Consider the following 17057-nt stretch of genomic DNA (forward strand, 5'->3'; position numbering starts at 1 on the left):
TGAATCCCCTTTCCGATTGTTTGGGGCATCCGGAAAAAAGCTTGTCCGGAGAAGACAAGGTGAGCGCTACCATCAGTCCTGTGTCATGCCAACAGTAAAGCATCCTGAGACCATTCATGTGTGGGGTTGCTTCTCAGCCAAGGGAGTGGGCTCACTCACAATGGTTCCAACACATCCTCTGAGAGCAACTTCTCCCAACCACCCAAGACCAGTTTGGTGACGAACAATGCATTTTCCAGCATGATGGAGCACCTTGCCATAATGCAAAAGTGATAACTAAGTGGCTCGGGGAACAAAACATCGACATTTTGGGTCCATGGCCAGGAAACTCGCCAGACCTTAATCCCATTGAGAATGTGTGGTCAATCCTCAAGAGGCGGGTGGACAAACAAAAACCCACAAATTCTGACAAACTCCAAGCATTGATTATGCAAGAATGGGCTGCCATCAGTCAGGATGTGGCCCAGAAGTTAATTGACAGCATGCCAGGGCGGATTGCAGAGGTCTTGAAAAATAAGGGTCAACACTGCAAATATTGACTCTTTGCATAAACTTAATGTAATTGTCAATAAAAGCCTTTGACACTTATGGAATGCTTGTAATTATACTTCAGTATACCATAATAACATCTGACAAAAATATCTAAAAATCCTGAAGCAGCAAACTTTGTGAAGACCAATACTTGTGTCATTCTCAAAACTTTTGACCACGACTGTACATAGTTGCTGGTTCCCTCCTCAATCGCTATATAGGTGGCAACAGTGGGATAGTGGCCTGTGCTCTGTCAGGCCTTTGTTTCTCAAGAGATAGTTGAATAGTGTTGCTTCTATGTATGTGGGTGTCCAGTATAGACATCTGCTTATAGGTCTGCTTAACTTGCCCGGGCTGTAATCATCTTTACTCATTTGTATCTACATTTGGCATAACCATCCTATTTTAAGACAAATGCATGCCTGGAGAAATGAGTTCAGGTGGTACCACATTTTATTTCATTGCCCTCTGCTGAGTTTTCAGGGGTATTTCACTACATGGAGGCATGGAAGTTCAGAGGGCTGAACAAAACTTGAGGGTGAGTTAAACTCTATCTTAAAGGGGCAATCTGCAGTTGCTACATACAGTTTTTGACTTATAAATTAATTATCTGTACCCATTCATTCTTGGGGCACTATTCAATCTGTATGGCTGAACGTTACAGATTGTGCGATAGAAATGTAAAGGTAATTTTCGATTGAGCCGACATATGGGCGGCGCACAATTGGCCCAGCGTCGTCCAGGGTAGGGGAGGGAATGGCTGGCAGGGATGTAGCTCAGTTGATAGAGCATGGCGTTTGCAACGCCAGGGTTGTGGGTTTGATTCCCACGGGGGGCCAGTATAAAAAAAAAATATATGTATTCACTAACTGTAAGTCGCTCTGGATAAGAGCGTCTGCTAAATGACTAAAATGTAAATGTAAATATGCAGCGTTTACCGTGAATGCAGTCTCCGCTAACGCGGGAACATTGCCTTTACATTTCAATCACGCTAGAACGCTGCATTTCTGCAATACAGATTGAATAGAGCCCTTGCAGAATATAACTAAGAAATGCCTCATGAATTTAGTTCATGGTTCAACTGTCGACTCGTACTGCATCAGAACCCAAAATATAAGCTTGTTTGTAAACAAAGTAAATGTAAACAAATATAGCCTCAAAACATGGTTAAAACTTTAATTTTGAAATTATGGATGGATGGTCAGTTTCTGCATCCATAGCTCTGAAAATGAATTTGAAAGTGGTTACATTTACAGCCCCATCCCTCAGGTTCTTACCGAAAAATGGCGGGGATTACGCTTTGTTATTGTTTAAACTGCTTTCATGTTTTTCTGTGGGACTTTAGTAACTTGGTCACTTGGTGTACAAAGCAATATGATGATAGTTTTGATTTTTTGTTTTATAATTAAATGTAGTTTCTTCTAACTCTACAAATGTATAGTCCTTGAAAGTTGGATCCTTTCATGTAATGTCCCTTTTTGTACACTAGAGGGAGATATAGCTTCATTGCTCATAGAGCAGCATGGAACTCAGTTCTAGAGAACAACTTTGATTTTGGTCTTTTGAAGCCATTAGTTTGTCTCAGAGAATATTCGGCACTACTGCTTCAAGCCTATCTATACTTTAATTTCAGTGGGCATTTGGTTACACATTTACACATTACTATTTTATTTACTATATCAAGAAAACATTACTTATTTAAAAAAACGTATTTGACCAAGTCATGTTACCAGCAGACTGTGTAGGCTAATAGTATTATACCTATAATAGTATTTTTTATAAACATGAATTATTATAATTTTTTTCTAATGCTGTCCCACTGGAAATGGTAAAACATTTGATATTTTCTAGTGTTTATTGTGTGACTGCCATTGTGGGATATTGAGCGGCCCTTACTTTACATGTGAAGTGCATACAATCAAAATATGACAGTACATCATATGAATGTAATTACTGAAGGGAGCCCATGCAAGCTATATCAAACTTAAAGCTTTTATGAGTCTAATGAAAAAATAACCCCAGGGAGGGTTTTGTAATGGGCAAAAGCTCAAAGCTCCCCTCTAAGCAGGGAGCTGTAGTAGCTACAGTACCCTTGAAGTACCCATTCTTACTTTAGTCTCTCCTCCAGCCTGCAGCCTGGAACAAGGGCAAGGTTAACACTGTGGCCTGGAGCCTACACCAGTCTACACCAGAGAGAGGGAGCCTAATGTACTTCCATACAGGACCATCAGATGATAAATCACACTATTGTACAGCACAACCGCCACCACTTCAAATCAAATCAAATTGTATTTGTCACATGCGCCGAATACAATAGGTGTAGACCTTACAGTGAAATGCTTACTTACAAGCCCTTAACCAACAATGCAGTTTTAAGAAAAATAAGTGTTAAGTAAAAAATAGAAACACCTCAACTTGTGTTATATTAGTGGTTGGCTAACACTACTACTGAAAATGTGCTTTAAGGGCTTCATAAAATTACAGACAATAATTTAACTAAATCAAAATAGAGAAACTTTTAAAACTATTAAATCAACTAAAACAGCTGAGGAGTCACATACAAAGGTATGTAAAAGCAAATACAAAAATGCAAAACAAAATACAAAAAACTATTTCTCAAATATAGAGCTGCTTGTACAAAACAAATGAAAGGTGACATGCTCAAGTTATACTGTATAAGCACATTATTAAATATACATACATAAAGATTAACAAATAAAGATGGATTTAGGCCTTAATCAATAAAAATATAAGATTAAACATTTATCTGTGAATATGTGTCTAAAAATTACCTCAACATAAGTTTATCAACTATGGCTTTAATAAACATCTAATTCAAACATTGTAACTCAATAGTATTACACATCCTTTTTCTTGCATTAGTAAGATGGTGCCACACTGAGATAAAAATGGAGCGTGGCGTGGAAGTTGAAGAGGATAGTCTAGGTGACACCCATGATAAATGCATCAGGTGCTGACACCACTATCGAAAAGACAAAATATACCTTTGTCTTGTCACAATAATCCTAATCTGTTTGGTGATAGGGGTACATTAAAACGATAAGCGAGAGAAGGGGGGAAAACACATAAAAGAATGGGACCGCCAGTCGCGGATGATAAATGTGGTCTCGGCAATAGAGAAGCTGTGTACAACATTTCTTTCTAATGGCCTGATTGCTCAATTAATTCCGTAGCTGGTTCTTTTTCAGCCCTCTTTAATGTGGAAACAGTCATATTTCCTCTCAGATTAGTATAGATACAGGCTGACAGTCTGCACTGCTCAAGGTATTTGGGAGGCATAATTCATTCATAATGCCACAATGCGCCCCCATCTATCATCTCAGGTTTTTCCTCCGCCACCTCGATCCCTCTTCTCATTCCCAGCTCCTGGCTCTTTGGCCCGGCCTGGGCCCCGTGGTGTGGGCGGTTGGAGTGTGTGTGTGTGTGTGTGTGTGTGAGGTTAGAGTGTGTGGGCGGTGGTGTGTGTGTTGGGGGGGGGTGTAGAGAAGGTTGGGAGGTCGGCAGCTTCTCTCCCACTGATGTATTAGCTGGCATATGCAAGCGATGAATTACCAGGCGAAGGGAGTCAATTATCCACTGTAAAAAAACTAGTGACTGGGCGCCCCGGTGGCCCCAGGGCCCCTTTTCCAATTCAGGGAATGATTTCCCAAAGAGTGGGAGAGGAGAGGAAGGAGGCTGTGAGGGGAGGAAGAGGAGGAGGAGGAGGAGGAGGAAGGAGGGAAAAGAAACGACCCGTGTCCCCTACTCCACTTTCTTCACCCTTCTTTCTCTCCACTCGAATCCAGACCACGGGAAGCTGTGTGAAAATGCTAAATGCTATTATCACCCCTTCAGAGTACATAAACCTTCACTTATGATGGATGTGTATGGGATTTGGAATGGATTTTGTCAAACAACAGCCATTTCCCCCTCTTACCTGGTTCTCTCTTTTTCGTTGTATTGAAATCGGGCCCCTAGTTAATCTGGCCTAGCTATTAAAGTAGAATATTTGAGTAGTCACACATACTGTCCCTCGCCACCTTGCCATGTAATATTTGGTTGGCCACTGATTTCTCTAACCTCTTTTTGGTGGCGAGAGGGATGAAGGGTAGGGAGCGGTATGGGGTACTCCAACCAGACCCCTTTTGAATGTACACCAGCGCAAGCGTCCCTGCCGCTGACTGACACAGGTGACACTTAGGGAAATGAGGTCATTAGCTGGATTTACAGGGGGTTTTGATAGCTGGGTAATGGGTTTTAATGATAGAATTTAACATACAGAGCCACCTGGGACAGACAGCATGCACAGGCAGACAGGTCGTTTAATAAAGTGAGAGAGGAACCGAGTGTGGAGGAGAGAGAGGGGAGAGAGATCAGGATAGAGAGAAGAAAAAAGGAGAGAGAGAGAGAGAGAGAGAGACTGCATTGAAAAAATCCTCAGTACTGAGCTCTGTATCAGAAGAAGAGGAAATGTGATCGACTTTCCAAGTCAGATAACCGCCCTCATTGTCAGATCCCCATCTGTAAAATAAATTGACTTTGTATGTGTTATGGTCAAATGTGCACACCATCGGCAATAGGCACATTCAAACACACAACAAACTGTGTGAAGTTTTATAAGTAACATGAGTGTCTAAATACAGTACAGAATATGCATTGCTTTACAATACCATTGAAGTACTCTTCACCAAAAGTAAATCACTTGTTGATAAGGTATGACTTCCTTTATCCATTGCATTATGAATAGTAGGTCATTCAAAGAAACTCAACTAATTTAAGAGAAAAGAACCTAAGCCCAGAGTCTGCAAACACAGAGTTTTAAGTCTTAAAGTTTAAGATTTTCAAATGGAAACAGATAATAACAAAAGATTCTTAAGTTATAAGAGAGGATGCAGCCATAAGCCTGGCCAGAATTGCAAATGAGTAAAAAAGAAAAGTGGCAGATTTAATGCTAAAGCAAAGGAGACTGGTATCCAGTATTTAAGCTGCATAAAAGCTGCCAGTTGGGGTGGGTTTTAGTGGGGTAACACTTTATTTGAACTACATTATGCGTAAAAAAGACAACAGAGTTATATAATACACAACCGTATAACTATCCATGAAAGTTAAAAACAAATTTACTTTCAATGTTTACTGTCAAACAGAAAACTTTGTCCAAGTTGTCACAAAGTTGTCCAATATACATTTGCATTAGATTTGGAAACGAGGTCATGTAATTTTCATTTACATTCCCATATGAAAGAGACTATTTTATACAGACCGCCGCTAGGATAAAAACAGTAGTGGAAGTGGAGGATCTACGTATATAACCTCTGACCTCTATCCCCTACAGAGGAGGGCCTTCTGATTGGCCAGACTGCCTCTCTCCACAAAAACCCAGGATTCAAATCAGGCCAAACAATCCAAATCCCGTCTTGAAGACCGAGAGCCACATTCATGCAGCCCACCGACCATCGAGCGCCCGCTCTCTCACCACAGGCGAGTGGAGAAGGGCCCAAGAGGATAGATGGAGAGTGATGAAGCCAGTTTGCCCTGGGCTGGGCTGCTACCAAAAGAGGTTGTCTTTGTAAGAGAGAGAACAAGGACTGACCCTGGTCCACAGTGGATATTTTCCTAAATTGTATCATACGTATGTGTATCAGCCAATACCACTAATCTTGAGGAAGTAGTCAAAGGTTTTTGCTAGTGTTATCTGTTACACACAACCTCAAGTCAAATTTAAGCGCTAATATTCTGTGACAGAATGCTTGTATACCACCTACTGTATACAATAGAATAGTACCTGGCTTCCCCTAACTACTGTACCTGTGGTATTTCTGTAAAGTAAATACCCGAGCATTACAGATCTGAGCAATCCAGCAACAACAGAAGCCGTGCTGGTGCATTATCATATTCCTCTGTGCTCAGGTAGTAGGAGGTGCATTAAGAATGGAGTGATGATTATTACTGAGGCTCTGGGAAATAGCTCTGCTACTAAAATAATTACGTTTACATCAACATTTATTCACTCTTCACTCAGAGCCACAAGGTAAGATACAATCTCACAATGCATTTACAGTATGTGTTTTTAAATGGAGCAATTTAGTAACGCTTTATGTTGGGTTGACAAAGCAATATGTTTTCCGCCTGTACAAGCTTCTATTGGTATGTTGTTGGACTACACACACACACACACACACACACACACACACACACGGTTGGTTCAGTGTTTTCCTACCAGACCAGCGGAGGCAGTAATGGCTTGTTGAGCTGCTATTAGGTCAGACCCGGGGGCCAACAGGAGCCATATCTCAGAGAGTATTGACCAGCTCAGTGGCTCCTCCCCAGCCCTCCCTCCCCCATCCCTGATCCTGTAAAGTAATAACTGTACTCGTGTCAGGGAGGTAATTATCATTGATCTGCTGCAAAAGGTGACAAATTTCACTGTCGCTCCGCCCGGTGATTCATGCCCTGTTGTGGTTCGCTGCCCTGTTGTTACAGTGGATCTAGGGTCTGGGTCTTCTTACTAGTGATGGGAAGTTCAGCTCTTTTTACTGATTTGTTCAGTCATTTCGTTCATTTGAGTCAGTAATGCCCAGAGCACGCAGACGCAGGACCCCCTACCTATACCTCAGTGCCCCCTACCGGCAAACGATGAACTGAAAACTTGAAAGAGTTATGATTCTACAAGCCTCTCGTTCACATGTTGTTCACCATAGGGGGCTTATTGGAGCTGTGATTTGTGACTGAGACTTGTAAACGTGTGCTTTAAAAAATTTACATTTGTTGCTTGCTAGGTAAACAAATACGATTATTTCTTAATACATTTGAAACAAGGTCTAGTTGTGGCCACAAAATACATTGTTACAGTTGTTGGTTAGCTAGCTAGCGAATTTTTGCCATATTAGCATATACTTCACCATAAGGCCAATGGTGACTTTAAAACAGTTACAGAGTTTAATGGCTGTGATAGGAGAAAACTGAGGATGGATCAACAACATTGTAGTTACTCCACAATACTAACCTAAATGACAGCGTGAAAAGAAGGAAGCGTGTACAGAAAAAAAATATTCCAAAGCATGCATCCTGTTTGCAATAAGGCACTAAAGTAAAACTGCAAAAAATGTGGCAAATAAATTAACTTTTTGTCCTGAATACAACACATTATGTTTGGGGCAAATCCAACACAACACATCACTGAGTACCACTCTTCATATTTTCAAGGATGTGGTGGCTGCATCATGTTGTGGGTATGCTTGTCATCGGCAAGGACTAGGGAGATTTTTTAGGATAAAAATTAACAGACTAGAGCTAAAATCCTAGAGGAAAACCTAGTTCAGTCTGCTTTTCAACCGACTCTGGGAGACAAATTCACCTTTCAGCAGGACAATAACCTAAAACACAAGGCCAAATATACACTGGAGTTGCTAACCAAGATGACATTGAATGTTCCTGAGTAGCCTAGTTACAGTTTTGACTTAAATCGGCTTGAAAATCTATGGTAAGACTTGAAAATGGCTGTCTAGTAATGATCAACAACCAACTTGACAGAGCTTGAAGAATGTTTTAAAGAATAATGTGCAAATATTGTACAATCCAGGTGTGCAAAGCTCTTAGAGACTTACCCAGAAAAACTCACAGCTGTAATCGCTGCCAAAGGTGATTCTAACATGTATTGACCCAGGGGTGTGAATACTTATGTAAATGTGATATTTCTGTATTTCATTTTCAATACATTTGCAAAACTTTCTAAAAACGTGTTTTCACTATGTCATTATGGGGTTTTGTGTGTAGATGGGTGAGAGAAAATAATCTATGCAAAAAAATGTGGAATAAGTCAAGGGGTATGAATACTTTCTGAAGGCACTGTACGTCTCTTGGACAAAGGTCTTGGGTTTGCAGTCATGATTATGACCATATTCAAAGGACAAATGATAGAGAATATTCCTAGTATGTTCCCAAATCATGGTCTGTAATTTACATTTAAACTCAAAAGTATTGTGGATTTAAACTGCAATTAAATCCTGTTGAGTATGTAGCCTACTAGCCTACCGCAAACCATAAATGGACAAAGTTGCCTTCGGACACCAGAACTAAACAAATCAAAACAAGGAAACATTTTGTCAGCCTCTTGGTCTTTTTGAAGTTGTCATCCCACTTAGCTGCTGGACCCTACTGGCAACAAGTCGACCAAGCCTCCACTGTGTCACATCATAACAAATTAGGCAGACAGTGCAACAGGGTGGGAGATTGCTACATTCATCATGGGAGAAATAGATCATGTCATCAAAGCTGTGGAAAACCTCTCTGCTCCTGTGGGTCTATGGACGGAGCAGCTATATGGTAGCAAATCGAATACAGCTACAGGAAACTGCAACAAGGTATATTGTGTAGCACTATAGGAAACGACAGAAAACTGTTTGGCAAGGTAATTTTGTTGGGTTGTAAACAAGAGATGTTTTATTTTTATATACCAGAGTTACGTTACTTTGACTCTTGACACTTATTTTGAGTGGACTGTGTCAATCAGGTCCCTTTAGGAGTTATTTCATTTCTGAATTAATTCTCTATTGCTTTATTTACCATACATGTTTTACTATGACAATGTTGGTGTACTTTTCTACAACCAATGCAAATCTCTCTGTATCTATCATCGGAGTTTAGCAGAGCTGGTATAAAAAATGAAAATCAAGAACTGAAGAATGGTTCGTCCATTTCCTGTGAACCTGTTGCATCACCCATTTTACTTTCCCTGTTCCCACCTACCTGGACAAGGTAAACTGTATTCATCTGCTCTGCTAATTCTGTGATCAAAAGTGTATAAATATCGCTTTGTGTCCACCAAAAAAAAAGGGAAAATATGTTACTTGTCAACTTTATTTACACATGGGCTCAGATTCTGCTTGTTTAGAATGTTATTTTTGTACATTAGCTCAATGGAATGTTCACCATAATCTTGAGCACAAGCTGCTGCAAGCTCAGTTGGTGTTGTTGTTAGCATTCGCTAGCTATGCAGCTTAGCATGTTAGCATTTCCGCAATGCTGCTGCTACTTTGGAAAAACAAGTGGTAGCACTTTATATGGCTAGTCCATCTGTAGATGCTCTACAAACTATCAGTGATATTTCAACTATCTACTAACCCTAACCCTAACCTTAACTCTTATCCTAACCCTAAACTCAACCCTTACCCTTACCCTAAGCCTAGCCCAAACCCTAACCTTAACCCTTATTCTAAACCTAACCCTAACCGTAACCTTACCAATCAGTTGCTTATCAACAGATAGTTTGTTGATAGAATGACATGCTCTACAGATGGACTATCGGGACTATCCAAATAAAGTGTGACCAAACAAGTATATTATATTCCCACTTGTCAGGCACTCAGGGTTATATTCAGGGGTGAAGGTGAATATAAGCTGGTCCAGTAATGAGTACCGGTAAAATATATAGTGGCGGTATGCCGTACCGGTTCAAGATTAGCCTATCACAATAAAAAAGATTTCAATGAAACCATAGGATTCTATACTGTAATTTATTAACGCATGTCAGCCGCATGAAAGATGTGCGAATGGACTTGAAAAAAATTTGGTTTACGTTCCAAAATGTGGTGTGGGTTCATCTCTATGACGAGAATACTGTGAAATTTCGCCAAGGCAGAAACGACACGGCGAGACCGAGACACGTGCAGACAGCAGTGGACGCATCAAACTAAACTCAATCCAGGTTACAAGTGTCTCAATCGCCAAACGTCATTACACTTTCTGGCATTTTTCTAGCATCTTTCTTTTTCCATTAATCAAATGGTTGGTGCGCTTGGATGCTGGAATTATTTTAATGTGGATGAACATGTACAGATAGCCTACGGCGCTAAAGTGATTTGTTTGACAATCAGATAAAAAACATTATGACTGGTTCTGCTTACTAGTATGCCACATATTAAAAGGTAATACATTTAAAAAGGGACTAATTAATAATTAGGCCTTACCATTTTTCACAATTTTTATTTTAAATTTTTACTAGTCAATGGGGAGACCATGAACTCCAACAACACCGAGACACAGTGTCCTCCTCAGTCCTGTGTGATTCATTCAGCTCTCAGCTGCTTGACATATGTCATCGTTTTGCATGCCAGGAGTGTCCGTATACCCTCTCCCCGCTAACTATTTGTTTCATTTCACCTGGAGAAGATTGACCCCAAGAGACACATGTAAGAAGGGGTGTGTTATGATGAGCCTCTGTTGGCAGTCAGGGACAAAGTGGAGTTTTTATTACATTTTGTTAAAAAATAATATGACATATTAGTAAACCTGTCCACTTTACCAGTAGTATGCAAACATTTGGTGGCAGAGAAAGAAAGGAAATGTTGTGAGTCTGGTAAAATAATCTGCGGTATTGTGATTATTAGGCTATAGCAGTGTTTTATTAGTTAGCAAGGGTTTGAAGTAGGTGTATCTAGCCGTCTTATTTGTATTTGTTCAATGCCTAAATTTATTTCATAAACTATATTGGATATATGCTGTAGGTTCGAATCGACCCAAGATGATGAACCCTGAAGATGGAACAAAGTGCATGACAAGGTGGCCCAAAGGAAGCCAGCTGTTCTCAACCCATACATTGCCCCATTCTTCCAAGAGTTGACTGAGTTTGAATGAAGACCTTTAGTGAGGTAAGTACACACACACACACACACACACACACACACACACACACACACACATCTCAATATCTTATTCTATTCTTTCTTTTTCTATGCTTGTCCTAATTAAGGGTGAGAAGAGCTATCAAACTCAGAACTGAGGAGGATTGTTACGGAGCCCCATGAGGAACACCTACAGTAATGCTGCGCTGAGTTCTCTCTCCTGCCCAAACTGTCCCGTTGTGTGTTTCACCACCTTTGAACCCCCTTACCCCGAATAGAGTTGCCCCTGATCATAGATCCAGGATTGTACCCAATCCTCCAACCCCCTCCCCCCCCCCCCACACACACAAGATAGTTTTTAGATTAGTGTTGTAATGATGCTCTTTTTTGGTTACATATGTGTTAACTGTTGTTACTTCTATTGTCAATTATGTTATTCATTTGTTGTTAATGTTGTTACCAATTTGAATAACTGGACAGTCGTGGTCAAAAATTTTGAGAATGACACAAGTATTGGTCTTCACAAAGTTTGCTGCTTCAGTGTTTTTAGATATTTTTGTCAGATGTTACTATGGTATACTGAAGTATAATTACAAGCATTCCATAAGTGTCAAAGGCTTTTATTGACAATTACATTAAGTTTATGCAAAGAGTCAGTATTTGCAGTGTTGACCCTTCTTTTTCAAGAACTCTGCAATCCACCCTGGCATGCTGTCAATTAACTTCTGGGCCACATCCTGACTGATGGCAGCCCATTCTTGCATAATCAATGCTTGGAGTTTGTCAGAATTTGTGGGTTTTTGTTTGTCCACCCGCCTCTTGAGGATTGACCACAAGTTCTCAATGGGATTAAGGTCTGGGGAGTTTCCTGGCCATGGACCCAACATTTCGATGTTTTGTTCCCCAAGCCACTTAGTTATCACTTTTGCCTTATGGCAAGGCGCTCCATCATGCTGGAAAATGCATTGTTCGTCACCAAACTGGTCTTGGATGGTTGGGAGAAGTTGCTCTCTGAGGATGTGTTGGTACCATTCTTTATTCATGGCTGTGTTCTTAGGCAAAATTGTGAGTGAGCCCACTCCCTTGGCTGAGAAGCAACCCCACACATGAGTGGTCTCAGGATGCTTTACTGTTGGCATGACACAGGACTGATGGTAGCGCTCACCTTGTCTTCTCCGGACAAGCTTTTTTCCGGATGCCCCAAACAATCGGAAAGGGGATTCATCAGAGAAAATGACTTTACCCCAGTCCTCAGCAGTCCAATCCCTGTACCTTTTGCAGAATATCAGTCTGTCCCTGATTCTTTTCCTGGAAAGAAGTGGCTTCCTCTCTGCCCTTCTTGACACCAGGCCATCCTCCAAAAGTATTCGCCTCACTGTGCGTGCAGATGCACTCACATCTGCCTGCTGCCATTCCTGAGCAAGCTCTGCACTGGTGGTGGCCCGATCCCGCGGCTGAATCAACTTTAGGAGACGGTCCTGGCGCTTGCTGGACTTTCTTGGGCGCCCTAAAGCCTTCTTCACAACAATTTAACCTCTCTCCTTGAAGTTCTTGATGATCCGATAAATGGTTGATTTAGGTGCAATCTTACTAGCAGCAATATCCTTGCCTGTGAAGCCCTTTTTGTGCAAAGCAATGATGATGGCATGTGTTTCCTTGCAGGTAACCATGGTTAACAGAGGAAGAACAATGATTTCAAGCACCACCCTCCTTTTAAAGCTTCCAGTCTGTTATTCTAACTCAATCAGCATGACAGAGTGATCTCCAGCCTTGTCCTCGTCAACACTCTCACCTGTGTTAACGAGAGAATCACTGACATGATGTCAGCTGGTCCTTTTGTGGCAGGGCTGAAATGCAGTGGAAATGTTTTTGGGGGATTAAGTTCATTTTCATGGCAAAGAGGGACTTTGCAATTAATTGCAATTCATCTGATCACTCTTCATAACATTCTGGAGTATATGCAAATTGCCATCATAAAAACTGAGGCAGCAGACTTTGTGAAAATTAATATTTGTGTCATTCTCAAAACTTTTGACCACGACTGTATTTTATGTACAAATGTATTGTTTTTCTTACATTTAGATTTCAGGGTGAATTTACTGTAAATTTACAGCATTATCCTGGCAACCCCCAGAGTTGCCAGTTTAATACTGTAATTTTGCTTTACAGCAGATATGCTGTAATATATTTCACAGTACTATTTTCCTTATTGTAAAACATTACAGCATCCCTGTAATACGTTTTTACAGTAAGGAAAATATTACTGTGAAATATATTACCGTTTTTTTACAGGAAAAGTTTTACAGTGTATAGCTCTGCTCAGTAAGAGAGAGAGGGGTAGGGAGAAAGAAAGAAAGAAAGAAAGAAAGAAAGAAAGAAAGAAAGAAAGAAAGAAAGAAAGAAAGAAAGAAAGAAAGAAAGAAAGAAAGAAAGAAAGAAAGAAAGAAAGAAAGAAAGAAAGAGAGAGGGAGGAGAGGGTGAAAACGAGAGGGAGAGGGACAGGCAATCATTTCATTCTTTGCGGGCGGCAGAGCGGGGAGGCGTGCAGATGAAACCCCATTTTCCTCTGATTAAGTCCTCCGAAAATATTCCATTTGTCAGTGCCATCGTCGTGGCGACAGGCCCGGCCCGCGCAGCCAGCCGACTGTGTCTGTTGACTATGTAGCGCCGCGATTTACATCGGTCACTGACAACATCATCTCTCCCGCTAATGTCCTCCTTCACTCCTGTCTCCTAGGCTACCCCCCTCACCTCCCCACCTCCTCGAACGTCCGCATCCACCACCCCCCCCACTCCCCCCATTTCATCCCGTCCGCGGCGCTCAGTACCCCCCAACAGCCTATTTCTGTGTGATCTGCCCTCATTGCAAGGTTGACTGCTACCAAAGAGAGGAGCGTAAAGGGACCTGTCTCCATCATAGTCATTTTCAATGTCATAAATTTCAATTTCCAATCTCTCTCCTTTTTCTCTCTCTCTCCCCCTCTCCAACCTTAGCCGCTCTCCCCTGCTCTCCCACTACCCCATCAGGGAATTTGTCGTTTCTCCCTCTCTCACTTTCTCTCTCTCACTCCCTCTCTTCTAGGCTACACACCTATTGCCCATTATCCAGTCTCGCTTTCCAAGGCTTTCGCCAAATAGAATGCAATTTCCCCCGGCCGCCTTTCTGATGATACCCAAATGAAAGATCATTAATATTTTGTTTTAAAAATTGGATTGCATCCCCTGATTTTTAATATTGTTTTTTTTTCTCATTTCCGTGCTTGTCGCGAGGTGAAGTGTTCTATCACACCTTCGTGGCACGCGGCGGTCGCATATATGAAGTCCTGTTCAATAATGACAAGACTTGCCACCCCGCCCGCACCCCCCTAAACAACCAGATTGTAATACAAACAGGCAACTCTCTCTCCCTGTTCAGTCCCTTAAAAGGTCTTTAAAATCGAAATGGAGACAGTGGTTGAATGGGTCTCTCCGGTTTTGTCAGGGTAGGGAAGACGGAGTGGAGTCGTTTGCGCATTGCCAAACCCGGCCAGACGCTCTCTGTGTTTGATGCAAAAGACAGAAGAATCGAATGTATGAGCTGACATGGTAATAATGAGTATCGCACTCTGTCTCGCTCAATCTGTCTGACTAAAGAAGAGATGGTAAGTCCCAACTCCCATAGACACTGTCTCTCATGGCAAATACTCTGCTCTGGTTTAGGTAGGCCAAGACCACAGATAGGCACAAATAGGCAGATAGAATGGCTGAGATTCCAACACTTGGTTGTTCTTTGTCATTAGCCCCTTATCATCAAATGAGAGCCTTTGCCCTTATTGGATTAAATACACAATTTCATTATGTGCCTGGATGTCAGGCATGCAGAGGTCCCTAAATTCCCATAATGGGATACAGTGGTGTAAAGTACTTAAGTAAAAATACTTTATAGTACTACTTAAGTCGTTTTTGGGGGTATCTGTACTATACTTTACTATTTATATTTTTAACAACTTTTATTTTTACTTCACTACATTCCTAAAGAAAATAATGTACTTTTTACTCCATATTTCCCTGACACCCAAAAGTACTCATTACATTTTGAATGCTTAGCAGGATAGGAAAATGGTCTAATTCACACACTTATCAAGAGAACATCCCTGGTCTTCCCTACTGCCTCTGATCTGGCGGACTCACTAAACACACATGCTTAGTTTGTAAATTATGTCTGCGTGCTGGCCATCTGTAAATTAAAAAACAATACAATTGTGCCATCTGGTTCACTTAATATAAGGAATTTGAAATGATTTATACTTTATTGTTGATACTTAAGTATATTTTAGCAATTACATTTACTTTTGATACTTAAGTATATTTAAAACCAAATACTTTTAGACTTTTACTCAAGTAGTATTTTACTGGGTGACTCACTTTTACTTGAGTCATTTTCTATTAAGGTATCTTTACTTTTACTCAAGTATGATAATTGGGTACTTTTTCCACCACTGCTGGGATGCCAGGTAATCCAACGTGGTCTCAAAGCATTTAGTATTCTGTACATACAGTGCATTCGGAAGGTATTCAGACCCCTTCACCTTTTCTACATTTTGTTATGTTACAGCCTTATTCTAAAATGGATTGAATAAAATAAAATCCTCATCAATCTACACACAATACCCCATAATGACAAAGTGAAAACAGGTTTATAGAAATTTTTGCAAATGTATTAAACCTAAAAAACAGAAATACCTTATTTACATAAGTGTTCAGACCCTTTGCTATGAGACTCGAAATTGAGCTCGGGTGCATCCTGTTTCCATTGATTATCCTTGAGATGTTTCTACAACTTGATTGGAGTCCACCTGTGGTAAATTCATGAGATCGAAGGAATTGTCCGTAGAGCTCCGAGACAGAATTGTGTGGAGGCACAGATCTGGGGAAGAGTACCAAAATAATTCTGCAGCATTGAAGGTCCCCAAGAACACAGTGGCCTGCATCATTCTTAAATTGAAGAAGTTTGGAACCACAAAGACTCTTCCTAGAGCTTGCCCAATGGTCACTCTGACAGAGCTCCAGAGTTCCTCTGTGGAGATGGGAGAACCTTCCAGAAGGACAACCATCTCTGCAGCACTCCACCAATCAGGCCTTTACGGTAGAGTGGCCAGACGGAATCCACATGACAGCCCGCTTGGAGTTTGCCAAAAGGCACCTACAGTGAGGGAAAAAAGTATTTGATCCCCTGCTGATTTTGTACGTTTGCCCCACTGACAAAGAAATGATCAGTCTATAATTTTAATGGTAGGTTTATTTGAACAGTGAGAGACAAAATAACAAAACAAAAATGCAGAAAAACGCATGTCAACAATGTTATAAATTGATTTGCATTTTAATGAGGGAAATAAGTATTTGACCCCCTCTCAATCAGAAAGATTTCTGGCTCCCAGGTGTCTTTTATACAGGTAACGAGCTGAGATTAGGAGAACACTCTTAAAGGGAGAGCTCCTAATCTCAGTTTGTTACCTGTATAAAAGACACCTGTCCACAGAAGCAATCAATCAATCAGATTCCAAACTCTCCACCATGGCCAAGACCAAAGAGCTCTCCAAGGATGTCAGGGACAAGATTATAGACCTACACTAGGCTGGAATGAGCTACAAGACCATCGCCAAGTAGCTTGGTGAGAAGGTGACAACAGTTGGTGCGATTATTCGCAAATGGAAGAAACACAAAATAACTGTTAATCTCCCACGGCCATGCAAGATCTCACCTCGTGGAGTTGCAATGATCATGAGAACGGTGAGGAATCAGCCCAGAACTACACGGGAGGATGTTGTCAATGATCTCAAGGCAGCTGGGACCATAGTCACCAAGAAAACAATTGGTAACACACTACGCCGTGAAGGACTGAAATCCTGCAGCGCCCGCAAGGTCCCC

The sequence above is a fragment of the Coregonus clupeaformis genome, chromosome 21 (assembly GCF_020615455.1).
Source record: "Coregonus clupeaformis isolate EN_2021a chromosome 21, ASM2061545v1, whole genome shotgun sequence".
Classification (NCBI taxonomy): Eukaryota; Metazoa; Chordata; class Actinopteri; order Salmoniformes; family Salmonidae; genus Coregonus; species Coregonus clupeaformis.